We start from the raw sequence: 15,426 nt of genomic DNA, 5'->3' as shown, positions 1-15,426 counted from the left end.
CGTGGCGGCATCTCGCGCGCGGAGGCGACAATGGAGCACGGGAGGGTGCGGCCCGTGACGAGGCCGATGCCGCTTCCACCACTCTTCGCGCGAACACGGCCCTCGCACCTTCGACGCTCGCCAACTGTTTGACATCAGGCCTTGGCCCTGGCAGCGAAGCCGTGCCAACCACGCGGGATCCCACGACCATCCACGGCGCATGCCCTCCTTCCCCGGCCGCATTCATGGGCTCATGCCGCCTGGGACAGCATGCGGTGCTGGCTTTCCGCAGGGCGAGCCACAGCAGTTAAGCGCACGCCAGATGTTCGACGGAATGCCTGGGCGACATGAGGTGGCCACCGGCAGCGTTCTGCATGTCGCCGCTACTCACACACTCTACCAGGTGATGGAGGAGGTTTTCCATCAACTATTGATTACCATGGCGTGAATGAGATGTGTGTGCTGCAGAGAATCACTCATGTGGACGCCCGAGTGGAGTTCCAGTCATAGCGCGGGACAGTGCATGTATGGTGCATCTATGATGGGTGCTGCTGCCTCATAACCTCTGAACTGGGTAATGCGGAAGTGGCTCGGCCTGCCCCTGTGTCTGCAGCGCTGCACGCAACGTCTTCATGATCACAACTTCACAAGTCCGTATAGTGTTGGTCAAATCGGTCCTGACCTCGCAGGTTGTCTTCACTGCTACTGCTCTTCCCATTCCTAAGGGCACCCTGAACAACATCAGCAAGATTGAGCGAGCGTTCCTTTGGTCGGCCTCGCACAAGACGACTGGGGCCAAGTGTAAAGTCAATTGGGAGCGCGTCTGTAGACCCAAGGACCTTGGGGGCCTTGGGATCCTACACCTGGAGAAGTTCTGCCGAGCGCTTCGTTTGCGCTGGCTCTGGCTTGAATGGACCGCGCCAACGAGATTGTGGGTTGGCCTGGGTAGCATATGTGATGAGGAGGATAAGCTCTTTTTCTATGCTTGCGCGACCATCACCATCGGCAACGGCGCCCGTGCGCCCTTCTGGGAGTCCCCTTGGCTAAACGGGTGCAAGCCCAAGGACATCGCCCCCCTAATCTTTGAGGCATCATCGCGAAAGCAATGGAAGGTCAGGGAAGCTTTGCACAATGAAGCTTGGATTAGCAAAATCAACTATACGGCTGCGTTCTCTTTTGACCACCTGAGACAATTTCTGGTGTTGTGGACTTCGATCCGCGGTTTTAGTCTGGATGAGCATGCCGAGGACTCCATCATTTGGAAGCATACGGTCTCAGGAGAATACTCTGCTTCCTCTGCGTACAATGCGCAATTTCTCTCCATCACTCGCACAAACATGTGCAAGGTTGTCTGGAAGACCTGGGCGCCCCCAAACGCCAAATTCCTCGCGTGGCTTGCTCTACAAAACAGGATTTGGACAGCTGACCGGTTGGCCAAGAGGGGGTGGCCAAACTGTGGCCCTTGCCCTCTTTGCCGCACGGGCCTTGAAACTGTCGAGCACGTTTTCTTTGGCTGCCGCTACACGCTGAGGCTATGGGGCTTGGTGAAGGACTGGTTTCAGCTTGTCAGCTTGGATGTTGCAGTCTGGGCAAGCTATAGCAGTATCAAGGATTGGTGGTTCGACATGGTTGCCACCCAGAGGATCCATGGAAGGGCGATGTCTTCCCTCACTATGCTAGTATGCAAGTCGATCTGGGACGAAAGGAACGCAAGGGTTTTTCGACGCAACTTTGCTCCTCCAACCATCCTTCTTCGCACCATCCAGAAAGCGGCGATTCTTTGGGCGACCGCCGGGGCGAAACATTTGGGCCACATTCTACCGGGAGAGTAGTGCGGATGGGTTATGCTCCCCATGCGTGGGGCTTTTATTTTCTTGTCCTCTGTAACTTTGAAAGACCTTTTTCCCTCTCCTAATTAATGAAAAGGGGCAAATCTTTTGCCCCACGTTTCAAAAAAAACAACAACTTCACAAGTCGCGCCCTCATCCAATGTTGTTCCAGGCTGGCAGAAAGCTACCGCAGAATGTCATGTTGCTACGGCAGATACAAGATGTGGCGCTGCCCGCCGGATCATTTGTGCTTGGATGGCAAGGGGAATCCGTTCTCGCGCATGTCGGTGGATCATCAATTTTCTTGGAGTTGGATGTGGATTCTTCTGAAACGATGTTGTTTGAAGTTTTTCTCTAGGACATGGTGTGCAACATGAGATTGCTGACAATGTGCTCACTTATGGTTGTGGCTTGCCACTTTTCTTGGAGCTAGACAGTGATTCTGCTGATGCAGTGTTCGATGAAGTGCTTCTCAAGGACATGGTATGGAATGATGAAGTGCTTCTCAAGGACGTGCTATACAGATGAGCCCATTAAGCTATATAGTGCGGCAGGCGGCAGCCAAGTCAGCCTCCAAATCAAACTACAGTAAGTCCTTAACACGTTTCTGTGTAGAAGAAATTATGCTATACAGATTATGTATTATTTCTTGTTGATTGTAGCTAAAGCATTGGATAAATCAATAGTGTTTCTTATTGGTCACCGTGGTTGTTCAGGGTCATGGAATCACTTGGGACTGGGGAACAACAACAGTACAACACTGCTGATGCAACTTCAACCAGTACAATTGGGCTAACACCTTGGCAAGCCATATGCTTGCAATATCGGTGGTGCGTGGCACTGCAGTATGGGTTTTCTTCTTTCTGCAATGGAAGATTCTCCTGTGCATCATATTATTCAAGGTTTGCATGCTACTCTTAAGACCCTTGGATCTTGGTTGTAGTTGTTAGTGGTGGCCTGGAAAGTCTCAGCTAGGTTCATTTTACTGTTGTGCGGGGCAGTGATGGACGATGAGCGGAGATAACTGGACAGCAAGGGCTGGCAGATACCCTGGGATCATGGAGTTGCGCACAGTCCCGGCTCGGCATCCTATACCTGTTTCTTCTTCCTCATGGACTGGTTGCTCTACCCAAGCAACTATATCGTTTGGGGTTGCTTCACATGCAACTTCTATTGATCCACGTCTCAGCGATCATGGACTGCGGGACATTACATGCACTGCCTATGTGGTATGTTTTCATAAATCACTCTGATGCACTTAGTCGGACCAAATAACATCCTGTGACTAGTTCTAGCATTCATATGGGACAATTTGTACTCTTGCTTCTACTCACAGAGGAATTTTCAGAAGTTCTATTCTGTTCTGTCCTTCCAGCACATCTGTACCAACTGTATAATCTCTTCTACGAAATTTGCCAACTAATAAAGAGAAAATCACTCGAATCTCAAAACAAATAAAAGCTTAGGTACAGCTCTTGATAACTCCAGACACTCAACATAGTGGAATTCGGTTTTCGCGGGCCAAGGAAGCTTACCTAATCTTTAATTGAAAAAGGTAGGCACTGCTATAATATAGTTGTACTCTCCCATTTACTAGAAGATGTCTACACAGATTGCAGTGTGTGACTGTTAGGTTGTTTTCAAGGAATGAGCTACACCATCACAAATTAAATACACAGTACAGTAGTGAACAATTAAATCATGGTGAGAAGCATTGGAGAGAAGAAAAGAAATTTTATTTCAGCTCTGCAGCCTATACGACTTAGAAATGTTGAGCACGCTTGATAATACAAGGCGAATCACTCCACTTGAAGATCAGACAATCAGTACAACTTGACGGCAAAGTGCTCTGGCCAACTGAAGAGATCAAGGATGGTCTGTGGAGTTTGGAGGATCAGGTAGAATGCCAACCTCAACAACACCCTCCAACATCTGCACAACTTGGTGCATTGTTGGTCGCAACAAAGGATTCTGCTCGATGCACCAGAATGCGACACGTGAGAACCTCTTCACCCTGACCAAGTCCTCCATGGCATCATCGTCATCATGCAGCAGAATTTCAGTCCTGCCATGATGAACCAATTGACCGGCCCACCAGAACAATGTGACTGAATCTTCACCATCCTGCCCTGTCACCGGCTCCTGGCACTTCCGGCAGCATATCATCTCTAGTAACACAACGCCAAAGCTGTAAACATCAACCTTGGTGTCGATGCGCCTGTCGCTTTGGAACCACTCAGGGGCAATATATCCCCTTGTGCCTCTGATATTGGTCACTGTCGTGTGCATCTGCTGGTTGTTGAGAAGCTTGGCGATCCCAAAGTCAGTTATCTTTGGATTGTTCTTGCCATCTAGAAGTATATTGTCGGGCTTGATGTCGCAATGAATGATCGGAGAATCGCAGCCTTCATGTAAATACTCTAGCCCTTTGGCAATCCCAATTGCTGCCTCTACACGCCACGTCCACAACGGCCGTTGAGGTTGGAAGAGGAAGCTTCGAAGGGAGCCGCCTGGCATGAACTCAAACACAAGCATCCTTTGCTCCTGCTCCTTGCAGTAACCGACCATGCGCACTAGATTCCTATGATGAATCCTGCCGATGGACTGCACCTCATTCGCGAACTCCCGCTTGCTGTACTCGTTGGAGTTGATGAGCTTCTTCACTGCTACATCAGAGGCGTGTAACGACATTATCACCCCATGGTAGACCTCTCCAAAGCCTCCTTTGCCCAACAACTTGTGAAAGCCATTGGTGGCTTTGTAAAGCTCCTTTCCGGTGAAAACCCTCAGGAAATCATGGTTAGTGTTCTTCTTCCGAAGGCAAAAATGTAGCATGAGACTACTTGCTGCAGCCAGCATCAATAGCACCGAGCAAATCAGCAGTAAATAAGGCAATGGTCTTCTCGGTGATGTCGGCATCGGGAGGCTGCTTGTCCGCACCTTGATCGATGCCTTCATGTTGAGGCTTCCTTCCTGCCATCCTGCGCCCGCCAATAATGCCATTTTGTAACAAACTTTTCCATCGAACAGAGTGGCAGTGCAGAAGCAGTCTCGCAAGCATGAGTTGTCGCACTTCTCCTCTGTGGTGTACGAATACCCTCTTTATGATGACAGCAACCAAGTGGTGTTTGGCAACTTAACAAGACTGAACTCGGAGGGCCGGTTCTTCCCATCACAGCTCTGTGGCACGAACACTGGTGTGCAGCCTCTGTACTTGAGACTAGGATCGATGAAGGAGTAACCACTTGGGCACTCACAATCGAGCTTGTTGTTAGGACCATAAACACAGTACGAGTTGGGGCCGCACATTCCTTCCCAGCCTGTAGTGCTGCTGCTGCAACCATTGCTTGGGAACAGCCCAAAGATCGTCCATGGCACATTGCGCCTTCCGGTGGCATTCTTCTGCAGGGTGTAGACACGAACAATGCCATCTGGATCAAGCGTTGCATGCTTGTAGTAACTAACGGTGGAGTTCGGCATGGGAGGTGTCAGATCGCGCATCGTGCCATCCTTGATCTGGTAGTGGAGGTGGCCCGGCGAATCGAAGAAAAGGGTGGTGTTGCCGTCCTGGGTTTGCCCGGGCTGGCCGGTGCCGGTGCGCCAGTATGAATTGTATGAGTCCATGTCACCGGCGAGGTTCATGAGGTACAAGACGATATTGCCGTCAGCCTGCACATACAAGCTGAAGCGGCCAGCAGAGAAGTCTGTGTCTGATTGCTTAGACTGAAGACTTGCTCCAGAGACCATTGTCTGCCCCGGGAGGAGCGTGTCGGTCGGGTGCCGAAAGGTCTCCCAGACGACGGTGCTCCCCCCGATGGCGATGAACTGGAGGTTGCCCGAGTCCTGTAGCGTGAGGACGTTCCCTGACTGGCCAGGGCTCGGGTTCGTCCAGATGTTGCCGCCGGTGGTGGAGTCTGTGAGCAAGAGCTCACCATGGGGGGTGATACTGAATACGGCCTGCCCCGTGGCCATGATTGCCGAGTCTGAGACCGGGTCTTTCGCGTACCACACCACCTTCTTCTGCCCGGGGTCGGCTGCCGGGTCAAGGTTGAGGTTGAACCAGACGGCGAGGAGGAACTGACTGGGGTCATAGTCGAGGGCACGGAAGCCAAAGGCGAAGTCACCGGAGGGGCAGGTGATGTACTGAGGGGGCCTGAGAGACGATCCGGCCGTGAGGTTGTCTGCTACAACTACAAGCAGATGAGGCCCGTGCATGAATAGGACAATTAGCAATGGAGCTAGGTGCAGGCCAGAAGAGGGCGATGTGCCTAAGGGCTTCATTTGTTGTGTGGAGCTGTGGTCTGTGGAGGTAGTAACCGGGCAAGGTTGTTCTTTATACTGCCTGCGATTAGCGCCAGCGGTCAGTCCCTAATAATCGATGTATTCCTCCGGCCGGCCGTTTTGTCTCTTGCAGACGGTCGAGGTCAAGGCTCCCTATCTGGAATCAAAGGCACCGGCGGCGGTGAAGATATAGTTATTTGCTTGGTTGGCTGTCATGCATGACTCCTGAGACGTTGCTGCCTTGCTGGACACCAGCATCTGGGCTACGAACTATGTTTGTATGTAATTCTGACTGTCGAATGGTTCCTTTCAGATTCAAGATCGGTCATCGTTTGCTCGATCAAATGCCCCGCAAAGGGCGTCCGCCCCTTGCTTAGACAGCTGTTGTTTTGTGGTGGTTAGTGTCACAGTGTGTACCCAATACTTTTCAGTGACAGTGAATTCTGCTTTGTTTTCCTTGGTCTAACAAAGTGCAGGCCATTTTCTCAGTTCATTTATTTGTTGATGCGACAATGGTTTTGCACAAATGGTAGAACAGTAAACAAAGGATAATAATATAATACTAGACGGCAGATAAATGAATCTGAATTTTAACCTCAATTTGCATCTTTCCTGTTTTTTGGATCATTTTTGTTTTTGTTGATTGGCTGCCTGCACATAATCCGTAATACTGCTTTGATTCGATCGTTAAGTAAATCTGTCTAGTATCGGAAATTAAGGCTCAGATTTTTCTGGTATTAATGTTATGAAGGGGCCAAAAAGGATGAAGACATTTCAGTGTGTCCCCTGTTCCCTGCTTATCTCTGATGGGCCAGATTGAACAACTTCTGCATGAAGGAGTCATTCTTGATGCAATAAATGAATAAATAGCACTGCTATGTCATTACCACTATTTCCAAATCCGAACGTTTACATCAGCGTAAGTAGGAAGTTGCATGAAAACGAGGGGATGATACCAGAAACTAGTCTTGAACAGCAAAAGTACAGCTGGTGTGAAGCGTAATACTCCCTTTCACAACGAAACTGTGGAATTCGTTGAGTCGAACGAAACTGACCGTGGGCTCCCTATACTGATAGGAAGGAGGGTTCAAGCCTTAAAGATAGTGATGGTCCAACCCAACGAGGACGACGCACCTAACTGGCATTTACAAGAGGAATATGTGGCATCTGCTCCAGGAGAGGACTTTTATAATCTACTAGGGTGTACATACAATTTTTAGAGCTCGGCGAAATACAGATTTAGAAGTTTTGGAAATTTATGCAAAAAAACATGCAAGTAAAAGATGGAAAGAAACTTACCCTAATAAATTTTGTTACAAGATATAATTATTTGCAACCAAAATGAAAAACAGAAAATGAAACAAGTTGTGTAACTTGTATTGTAGTCTTTTATATAATTCATCTGGATGCTACGCTGAGATCTTTCTGTTACAAAATATAATTATTTGTAAACAAAATGAAAATCAGAAAATGAAACAAGTTCTGTAACTTGTATTGTAGTCTTTTATATAATTTATCTGCATGCTACACTGAAATCTTTTTATTATTTCCTCAACTTTGGTGGGATTAAATCTCGGTGGGGTGATGCTCTTTGGAATCCAGGATCCACCTAAGATTCATGTTCTCTTATAGATGCTGGTTCATAACAAAATTCTAACCAGAGATAATCTTTTGAAGCGCCGAACTGTTGATGATATATTCTGCTTTTTCGGTGGTGAATCAGAAAGTTTGTAGCACTTGTTTTTTCTATCGTGTAGATTTCTAAACAAACGTGTCAATTTATTGCAGATTCTTTTCATGTTCGTACCCCTGCGTCTTTACAAGACATCGGCCGTTGGTGGCTGGAGAGTAAACGTTGTGCTGTCTGTAATGCTCTCTGTGCTGCTGTGCTTTGGAGTCTGAGGAGTGCTTCTTCGCTGCCTGCTATTACTGGACCTCCACCGTGGGGCGCTGCTTCGCATCGTCTGTGCTTGATCCTCCCAGTCTGACAAAAATATCGGCGTCAGCTGCTCCTGGACAACCCCAATTGGTTCTGTGTTGATTGAAGCTTGATTTGTAGCTAGTTGCTATCTTATATCCTAGTTAGTTGAAGCTCGTTTGCCTTCTGTTGGGCGGCGACTTCAGAATCTGCGCAACTAAAACTCTGGCTTGTCCTGAGCACTGAACCTATTAATACTCTTTTTCTTAACGGAAACCTATTAATGCTCATGTTTCATTGTTATTATTATGCAATGCACCGGGGCTCTGGCTCTTCTTTTTTCTTGCAGATTTGCTAATTCTCATCTACATGAGAATTAACAAAGTCTCATCAATAAAGGCTATATCTTGCCCCTGCACTCGCACTCTAGCGGACACAGGTCAGGCCCAGTAGCAGCGCCAGGTTGTAATTTTGTTTTTGGGTCAGTTGTTCGTCGGTTTTTTGGTAGTTGGTTTTTTTTTGTTTCCTACGTCTATTTTTTGTTTTTCCATTATTTATTTGTTCTGTTTTCCTCCTTTCCTTTTTCATATTTTTTACGTGTTTTCCATTTTTGTTTCTAATTTTGATTTTAATTACATGAAGATTTTTTAAATTTAGAAAGTTTCTGTAAAATGTGTTGAACACTTTGAATTTAAAAAATGAGCATGGTATTTTTTCAAAAATGTTCGTCGTGGTTTTTAAAAATGTTCATACTGTATTTGAAAAGGGGCTAAAATGTATTCATCTTGTATTTTCAATTTTCATCGTGTTTTTAAAGAAGGTTAAGCATGCATTTAAAACATATGCATCCGATATTGGGTTTTAAATGTTCAAGGGTAAAGAATGTTCATTGTGTTTAAAAAAACTATTTCGCACATAGAAAAACATCCTCTATATTTAAGACATTGTTCATAATATTTTTCAGAAAATAAAAGGTCATGTATTTCAACAATGTTCATCTTATATAAAAATATACTCAATCATGCACTTAAAAAAGCATCGTGTATTTTACAAAAACAAATGTTCATGGTGTATTTGAAAAAATTCATCATGTTTATTTCAAAAAAACTTGTTTTCAATAATGTTATTCTCTTATAATAAATTCATCATGTATTTAAAAAAACATTTATCATGGTTTATAAGAAATGTTCGTCGTGTATTTGAAAAATGTTCATCGTGTTTTCAAAAAACATTCAACTTCTTTTCAAAAAATCCATCATGTGATTGAAAGAAGTACGCAGTCACCTTTCCATTCACATGAACATTTTTTTTATTCGGACCACTTTTTTAAAAGTCTTTTAACACTTTTTTTATGTACATCAATATATTTTCAAAACACGTGGATAATGTTCAAGGGAGTTCATGAACGTTTTAAAAATTAAGTTTTGATGTATATCTAACACATTTTTTTGTATTTTACTTGAAGGAATAGAGAAAAAAATAAAAAATAAACGTGACAAAATGGAAGAGAAAGTTGCATGCATGCTACACAAATCATGTACTGTGCGTCGTAGGCGAGCGCTCCGCCCATGCAACATCTCGCCCAATCCTAGTTTAGTCAATTGGTGTACGAACAACCCGGTAAGAAATAAAGCTTCCTTGCCCGTCAAGAATCCACCACCATCGAACTCGTTGGTTCAAATTGATCTACCCCACAATATAATTGCACCCACGACTAATCGGACTCGCCGCCGAGACAAGCACTGAAAAACATACACGGTCCATTTCACGTTGCCGCCGAGACAAAAAAAAACATACTCGTCGCCAAAATAAGCGTTGAGAAAATGTTCATGTTTTTTTAAAAAAGTTCATGAATTTGAAAACATTCGAATATTTGGGAAATAATCACAATTTTGAAAAAAAATGGATTTCAAAAAAGAAGAAAGGGAAAAGAAAAAAGAAAGAAAATGGAAAAGTAAACAAAAACAAAGAGGCAGGCCCACTTCGAGCGGGCACCTGGTTTTGGGAACCTTCTTGTAGGTTCGCTTAACCGGGTTTTCCCTATTTCTTGTTTATTTTTACCGGTTTTCTTCACCTTTTCAATTTCGTTTTTTTTTTGCTTATTTCTTTCTTTTCTTTAATTTCCTTTTTTCTATTTTTTTCATAAATTTAAATTTTACAGAAAAGTTTAAGGTATGCTACAATTTTTTTTATCAACGTATACTACAAACTGTTCAATATGTATATGAAAATTGTTCAACGTATATATTCATATATTTTCAAAAAATTCGTTGTATAATAGAAAAATTTCATCATATAATACAAACAATTTTTCGTATATGAAGAAAATGTTCAATGTGTATTACAAAATTTTCAACGGATATTACAGAATGTCCAATGCCTATTTTAAAAAATGTTCAAAATAAAAAGCAACCAACAAACCAGTCCGATATAGTAAATCGGATTCTACTGTATGTGCGGCCACAGTTAAACTCCACACTACAGTAAACCAAGTAAATATCAAATAGAAAGCAAAATAAAAAATCGCTTGCAGGCAGAGTAGACCGGCCCAGCAGGTGCGCGCTCGCGCGAAGGTCCCTCATTCGCACGCGAGCGTCACATAGGGGGTCTCACTATTCTCTGATCTAGGCGGGGAAGGGCGCGACTATGTATAGCTTAGTGTGAGACGAAACATCTCGCCTGAAGCGGGAGACAATGGGCTGGCCTAGCGTGCTAGAGGTCTAGTGTTTTTATATGTTTTTTTTACTTTTTGCTTTCCATTTTTACCTTTTTATATATACCCCCTCCATCCCAAAATAAGTGTCTCAACTTTGTACTAATCTTAATACAACGTTGTACTAAGCTTGAGACACTTATTTTGAGACGGAGGGAGTATATCGAGATATTCCATACATATATATTATAAAAATCTCATTGCGTAACAGTTTCACACGAAATAGACATCACAACATATATCTAAAAAAATGTTAAACGTGCATTTTTTTTATGTAGACGTGTATAGAAAAAATGTACAACATGTATGAAAAAACATAGACATCAAAACATATATCAGAAAAATGTGGATCATTTATAAAAGTATATTTAACGGTATAAAAATGTTTCCATTGTAACAAAAAATATACAATCTGTCTGAATAAAAATTAGGCCCCAAAAAATATATTTATAAAAATGCTAATCGTGTATTTCAAAATGATAAATATATATGAAAAATGTTTATTTGCATGAAAATATATATATTGTGTATGAAAAAATAGGCACCAAAACATATATTTTGCAAATATGTATATCATGTATTTGAAAAATGGTAAGCATATACTTTTTTGAAATCATGAACATTTTCTGAAATTCATGAAGAATATTTTGAAATAGTGAACATTTTTTTAATTCGTGAACATTCTCTTCACCCGTGAACATATTTTGAATTCACAGAACAAAAATAAATCATCAATATTGTTTGTAGCCATGACAATGTTTTAAATTTCTGAACATTTTTAATTTTAGAACATGTTTTTGAAATCATGAACATTTTTTGTATTCATGAACATTTCCTTTACCATAAAAAAATTGGAATTCGCAAATATTTTATGATTTCTTGATTTTTTTTGTTCAAAATGCACAATAATGTTTTTATTAAAATATTTTTTTCATCAGATTTAAAAAAATGTTCATCAAAATTTAAAATATGTTGACCGACCTAGAAAATGTTAATTTAATTCAAATTGTGTTCATCATTTTCAAAAGATTTTCATGAAACTCAAATTTTTTTCATTGATTTCAATATTTGTTCATCCTTTTTTCAAAAAATGTTTTTAAATACAAATTTTGTTCATCAAGTTAGAAAATTGTTACTCAAATTCAAAATTTGTTCATGTAATATAAAAACGTTCATCTCTATTAAAAGATGCTCATAAAAATTGTTCAACAAAATAATAAAATGTTTATTAAAATTAGAAAAAAACATTAATTTGAATCACAAACATTTTTTAATCCAAGAACTGTTTTATTGACAGTTCAGAATGTTTTGCAATTGTAGAGCCAATCCCTAATTATTTTAGTATAGAATAAAACAAAAATAGAAAATAAAGAAGGAAAAGTAAAAAAGAAAAGGGAAACGTTCTTTTTCAACCGGCTGATCACGCCCTGAAATAAACCGCGTCGCATGCGCGCCACGTGGCCCTATGGACCACCCACCGCTTTCTCTTCCTAATCTTATCTCTCTTCTTCCCTTCGCTTTTTCCCGGCATGCTTGCAAGGCGCCACTGCCTAAGCCCGACTCTCGTCGCTCCAACACTGCAAAAGAGTAGCACCGCTTGCCACATCCTGTCGCAATCCAGAGGCGTCGGTGCTGGGAGGCTAGAGACTGTCCTGCAAGGTCGACACCAGCGTCGTTTTTGCGGCTGCGGGCTTGCCGAAGACAAGGACGTCATGCGCGATGCGTGCTGCGACGGGCCAGCATGACCATGAGCCGGCGGCCAAATGGGTGCTGCGAGCGCGGGTGGGCTCGTGCTTCTATGGAGCTTCCGTGCGTGGGTACCGGCGCTGTAATGGAGTGTCGCGTGCGGCTGCAAATGTCACATGATGCAGGCGTGCTGGCTTGTGCTACGACGGAGATACCACGTTTGGAAGGCGCGCAATGATGGACCATCGCTTGCGGTTGGTGTTGTGATGGGCCCACTGCCATGCAACATCCATTGCCGTGTGCCATGCCGCGTCACAACACCCATTGCCACCGATGCTGCATCGCAGCATCCATCGTGAACTCTGGCGCTGCATCGCAGATGAAAGGATCGATATAGTTGACTAGAAAGGAGGGGTGAATAGGCAACTAACAAATTTTAGCTTTTTTAACCAAATTAAACTTTGCATCAAAGTAGGTTGTCTAGATATGCGACTAGGTGAGCGACCTATATGATGCGACAACAAAATGCACACAAGCAAGCAACGGAAATAACACAATATAGCTTGCACAAGTAAAGGTGAGAGATAACCAAAAGTGGAACCGATGAAGACGAGGATGTGTTACCGAAGTTCCTTCCTTTTGAGGAGAAGTACGTCTCCGTTAGAGTGGTGTGGAGGCACAATGATCCCCAAGAAGCCACTAGGGCCACCATATTCTCCTCACGCCCTCACACAATGCGAGATGCCGTGATTCCACTATTGGTGTCCTTGGAGGCGGCGACCGAACCTTTACAAACAAGGTTGGGGAAATCTCCACGACTAATTTGGAGGCTCCCAACGACACCACGAAGCTTCACCATAATGGACTAAGGCTCAGAGGTGACCTCAACTGTCTAGGGTGCTCAAACACCCAAGAATAACAAGATCCGCAAGGGATTAGTGGGGGGAATCAAATTTCTCTTGGTGGAAGTGTAGATCGGGGCCTTCTCAACCAATCCCTAGAGAATCAACAAGTTTGATTGGCTAGGGAGAAAGATCGGGCGAAAATGGAGCTTGGAGCAACAATGGAGCTTAGGGATGGAAGAGGTGGTCAACTAGAGGAAGAAGACACCCCTTTTATAGTCGCAGGACAATTCCAACCGTTACCCACCTACTCAGCCCGCGACCCGCGGTACTACCGCACACCAAGAGCGGTACTACCGCACGGGCCTGCGGTACTACTGCATAGGCTTGTGGTACTACCGCATAGGTTTGTGGTACTACCGTGGGCACGGCAGGGCCTGGACCCGTTCTGATGAGCACCGACAGGGGACAGTAGAACCGCTAGCGCGGTAGTACCGCGACCCCATGCAGTACTTCTGCAAGGCAGGCATGGTCCAGGCACTGTAGGCACGGATATAAAAAAATACATCCGTGACTACCTCCGCTGAGAATATATATATGCAGAAGTCCGACACGATACTACCGCAAACCAGGTGCGGTACTACCGTGGAGGGCACGGATGTAAAAAATTACATCCGCCCCTACTTCCGCTTCGTGTTGATGTGCCTGGCCAGGTGTCACGGTACTACTGCGCCGGAGCATGGTACTACCGCGTAGGGCGCGGATGTAAAAAATTACATCCGCCCCTACTACCGCTTGCGTAGCAGCGCCTAGCCAGAGCTCACGGTACTACTGCTCAGGAGGAGCGGTACTATCGTGGGCACCTGCGGTACTACCATGCCAGGGCACGGTACTATGCAGGGGCCTGCGGTTGTACCGCTCTAGGGAGCAGTACTACCGCTACCCTTTGAACAGCAACACTAGGAAGCCTTCACTCTGCGGAGATACGGTGAGATGGAGAGACGGAGGAAGCTCCAAAGAGCCAAAGGAAAGAGGGTGCAAACGGAACATGTGTACATGAGATTCCACTCAAACCTTTCCAACACGGACCCCCTCTTAATAGTACGGCTCTCCTACGACTCAAATCCACCGAAAAGAAACGTAGAGAATCGCCGTCTTCAAAAGTCTTCGAGGGGCACCAAATCGTCTTGCGCTCCAACATGATCTATCTGAAAAGCTCAATGCACACGATCAGTCCACAAAACCATTGTCATCAATCACCAAAACTACGAAGGGATGAAAATGCCCTTACAATCTCCCCCTTTTTGGTGGATTGATGACAATACAGGATTTGCACAAATGGATAAATAGTGAGGCAACGGCAAACTCACAATCTATAAAATATAGACACCCCCCCTAGATGTGTGCACTTTAGAGATGTGCTTTGGAATGCACGTCACACATACTAGGATCAACACCTCCCTTATATTTTATAGACAAGGCATCACTTGCAGCAATATAATCAACACTAAGCAAGTATGCAAGATGATGGAAATGACTAACTAACTACGATAAATGATATGATAGAGTGCATATGTCTTACACCATATGAAGGATAACTCAGTCTCAACTTAGTCTCACAAGTACAAACCAAACAAACTAAACCAAAGCAAACGAGGTTCAACAGACGGAAAGCAAAGCAACAGAGCTAAAACACACGACACGCAAATCCTACACTCTCTCCCCCTTTGGCATCGAGGCACCAAAAAGGCAGAGAGGACACCTACGACGTAGGTGATAACTCAGGCTGAAAATGACTCCTCGTCGACTCAGCAGTAGGAATGGGCTCCTCCTTCTCCTCCTCAGACTCAGTCCACATGAAGCCCTGCTTGGCCATCCAGTCCGCCTCGGGGGTGATGTGCTTCTCGGATCCGCTAGACACCTCTTCGCCAAGCTTCCTCAAGATCCTCTTGTCACGATAGCGACTCTGCTTCTGAGCAACATGGGCCCGATACTGCCCCTGAGTCTGCATACAGAACAACTTCTTCATCTTTGACTTCAGCTTCTTCGCCCAAGATGGCTCAAAAGAGGGAGGGGTGTATCCATCATAACTGTCTTCATCAGCTTCCTCCTCCTCGATCTCATCCTCATCCACATCCATTGTGGCAGCCGCGGCCTCAGCAGTGGTGGTGGTGTTAG

General features: G+C 44.5%; 1 pseudogene; it reads right to left on the bottom strand.

Moving 5' to 3' along the window:
- Window positions 1-3,674: 3,674 nt before the first annotated feature.
- On the bottom strand, window positions 3,675-6,089 carry LOC119339102 (annotated as a pseudogene).
- Between the last annotated feature and the right edge of the window lie 9,337 nt (window positions 6,090-15,426).

Source organism: Triticum dicoccoides, chromosome 7B (genome assembly GCF_002162155.2).
Source record: "Triticum dicoccoides isolate Atlit2015 ecotype Zavitan chromosome 7B, WEW_v2.0, whole genome shotgun sequence".
NCBI classification, from domain to species: Eukaryota; Viridiplantae; Streptophyta; class Magnoliopsida; order Poales; family Poaceae; genus Triticum; species Triticum dicoccoides.
This window is presented reverse-complemented; position numbering and strand designations above follow the sequence as displayed.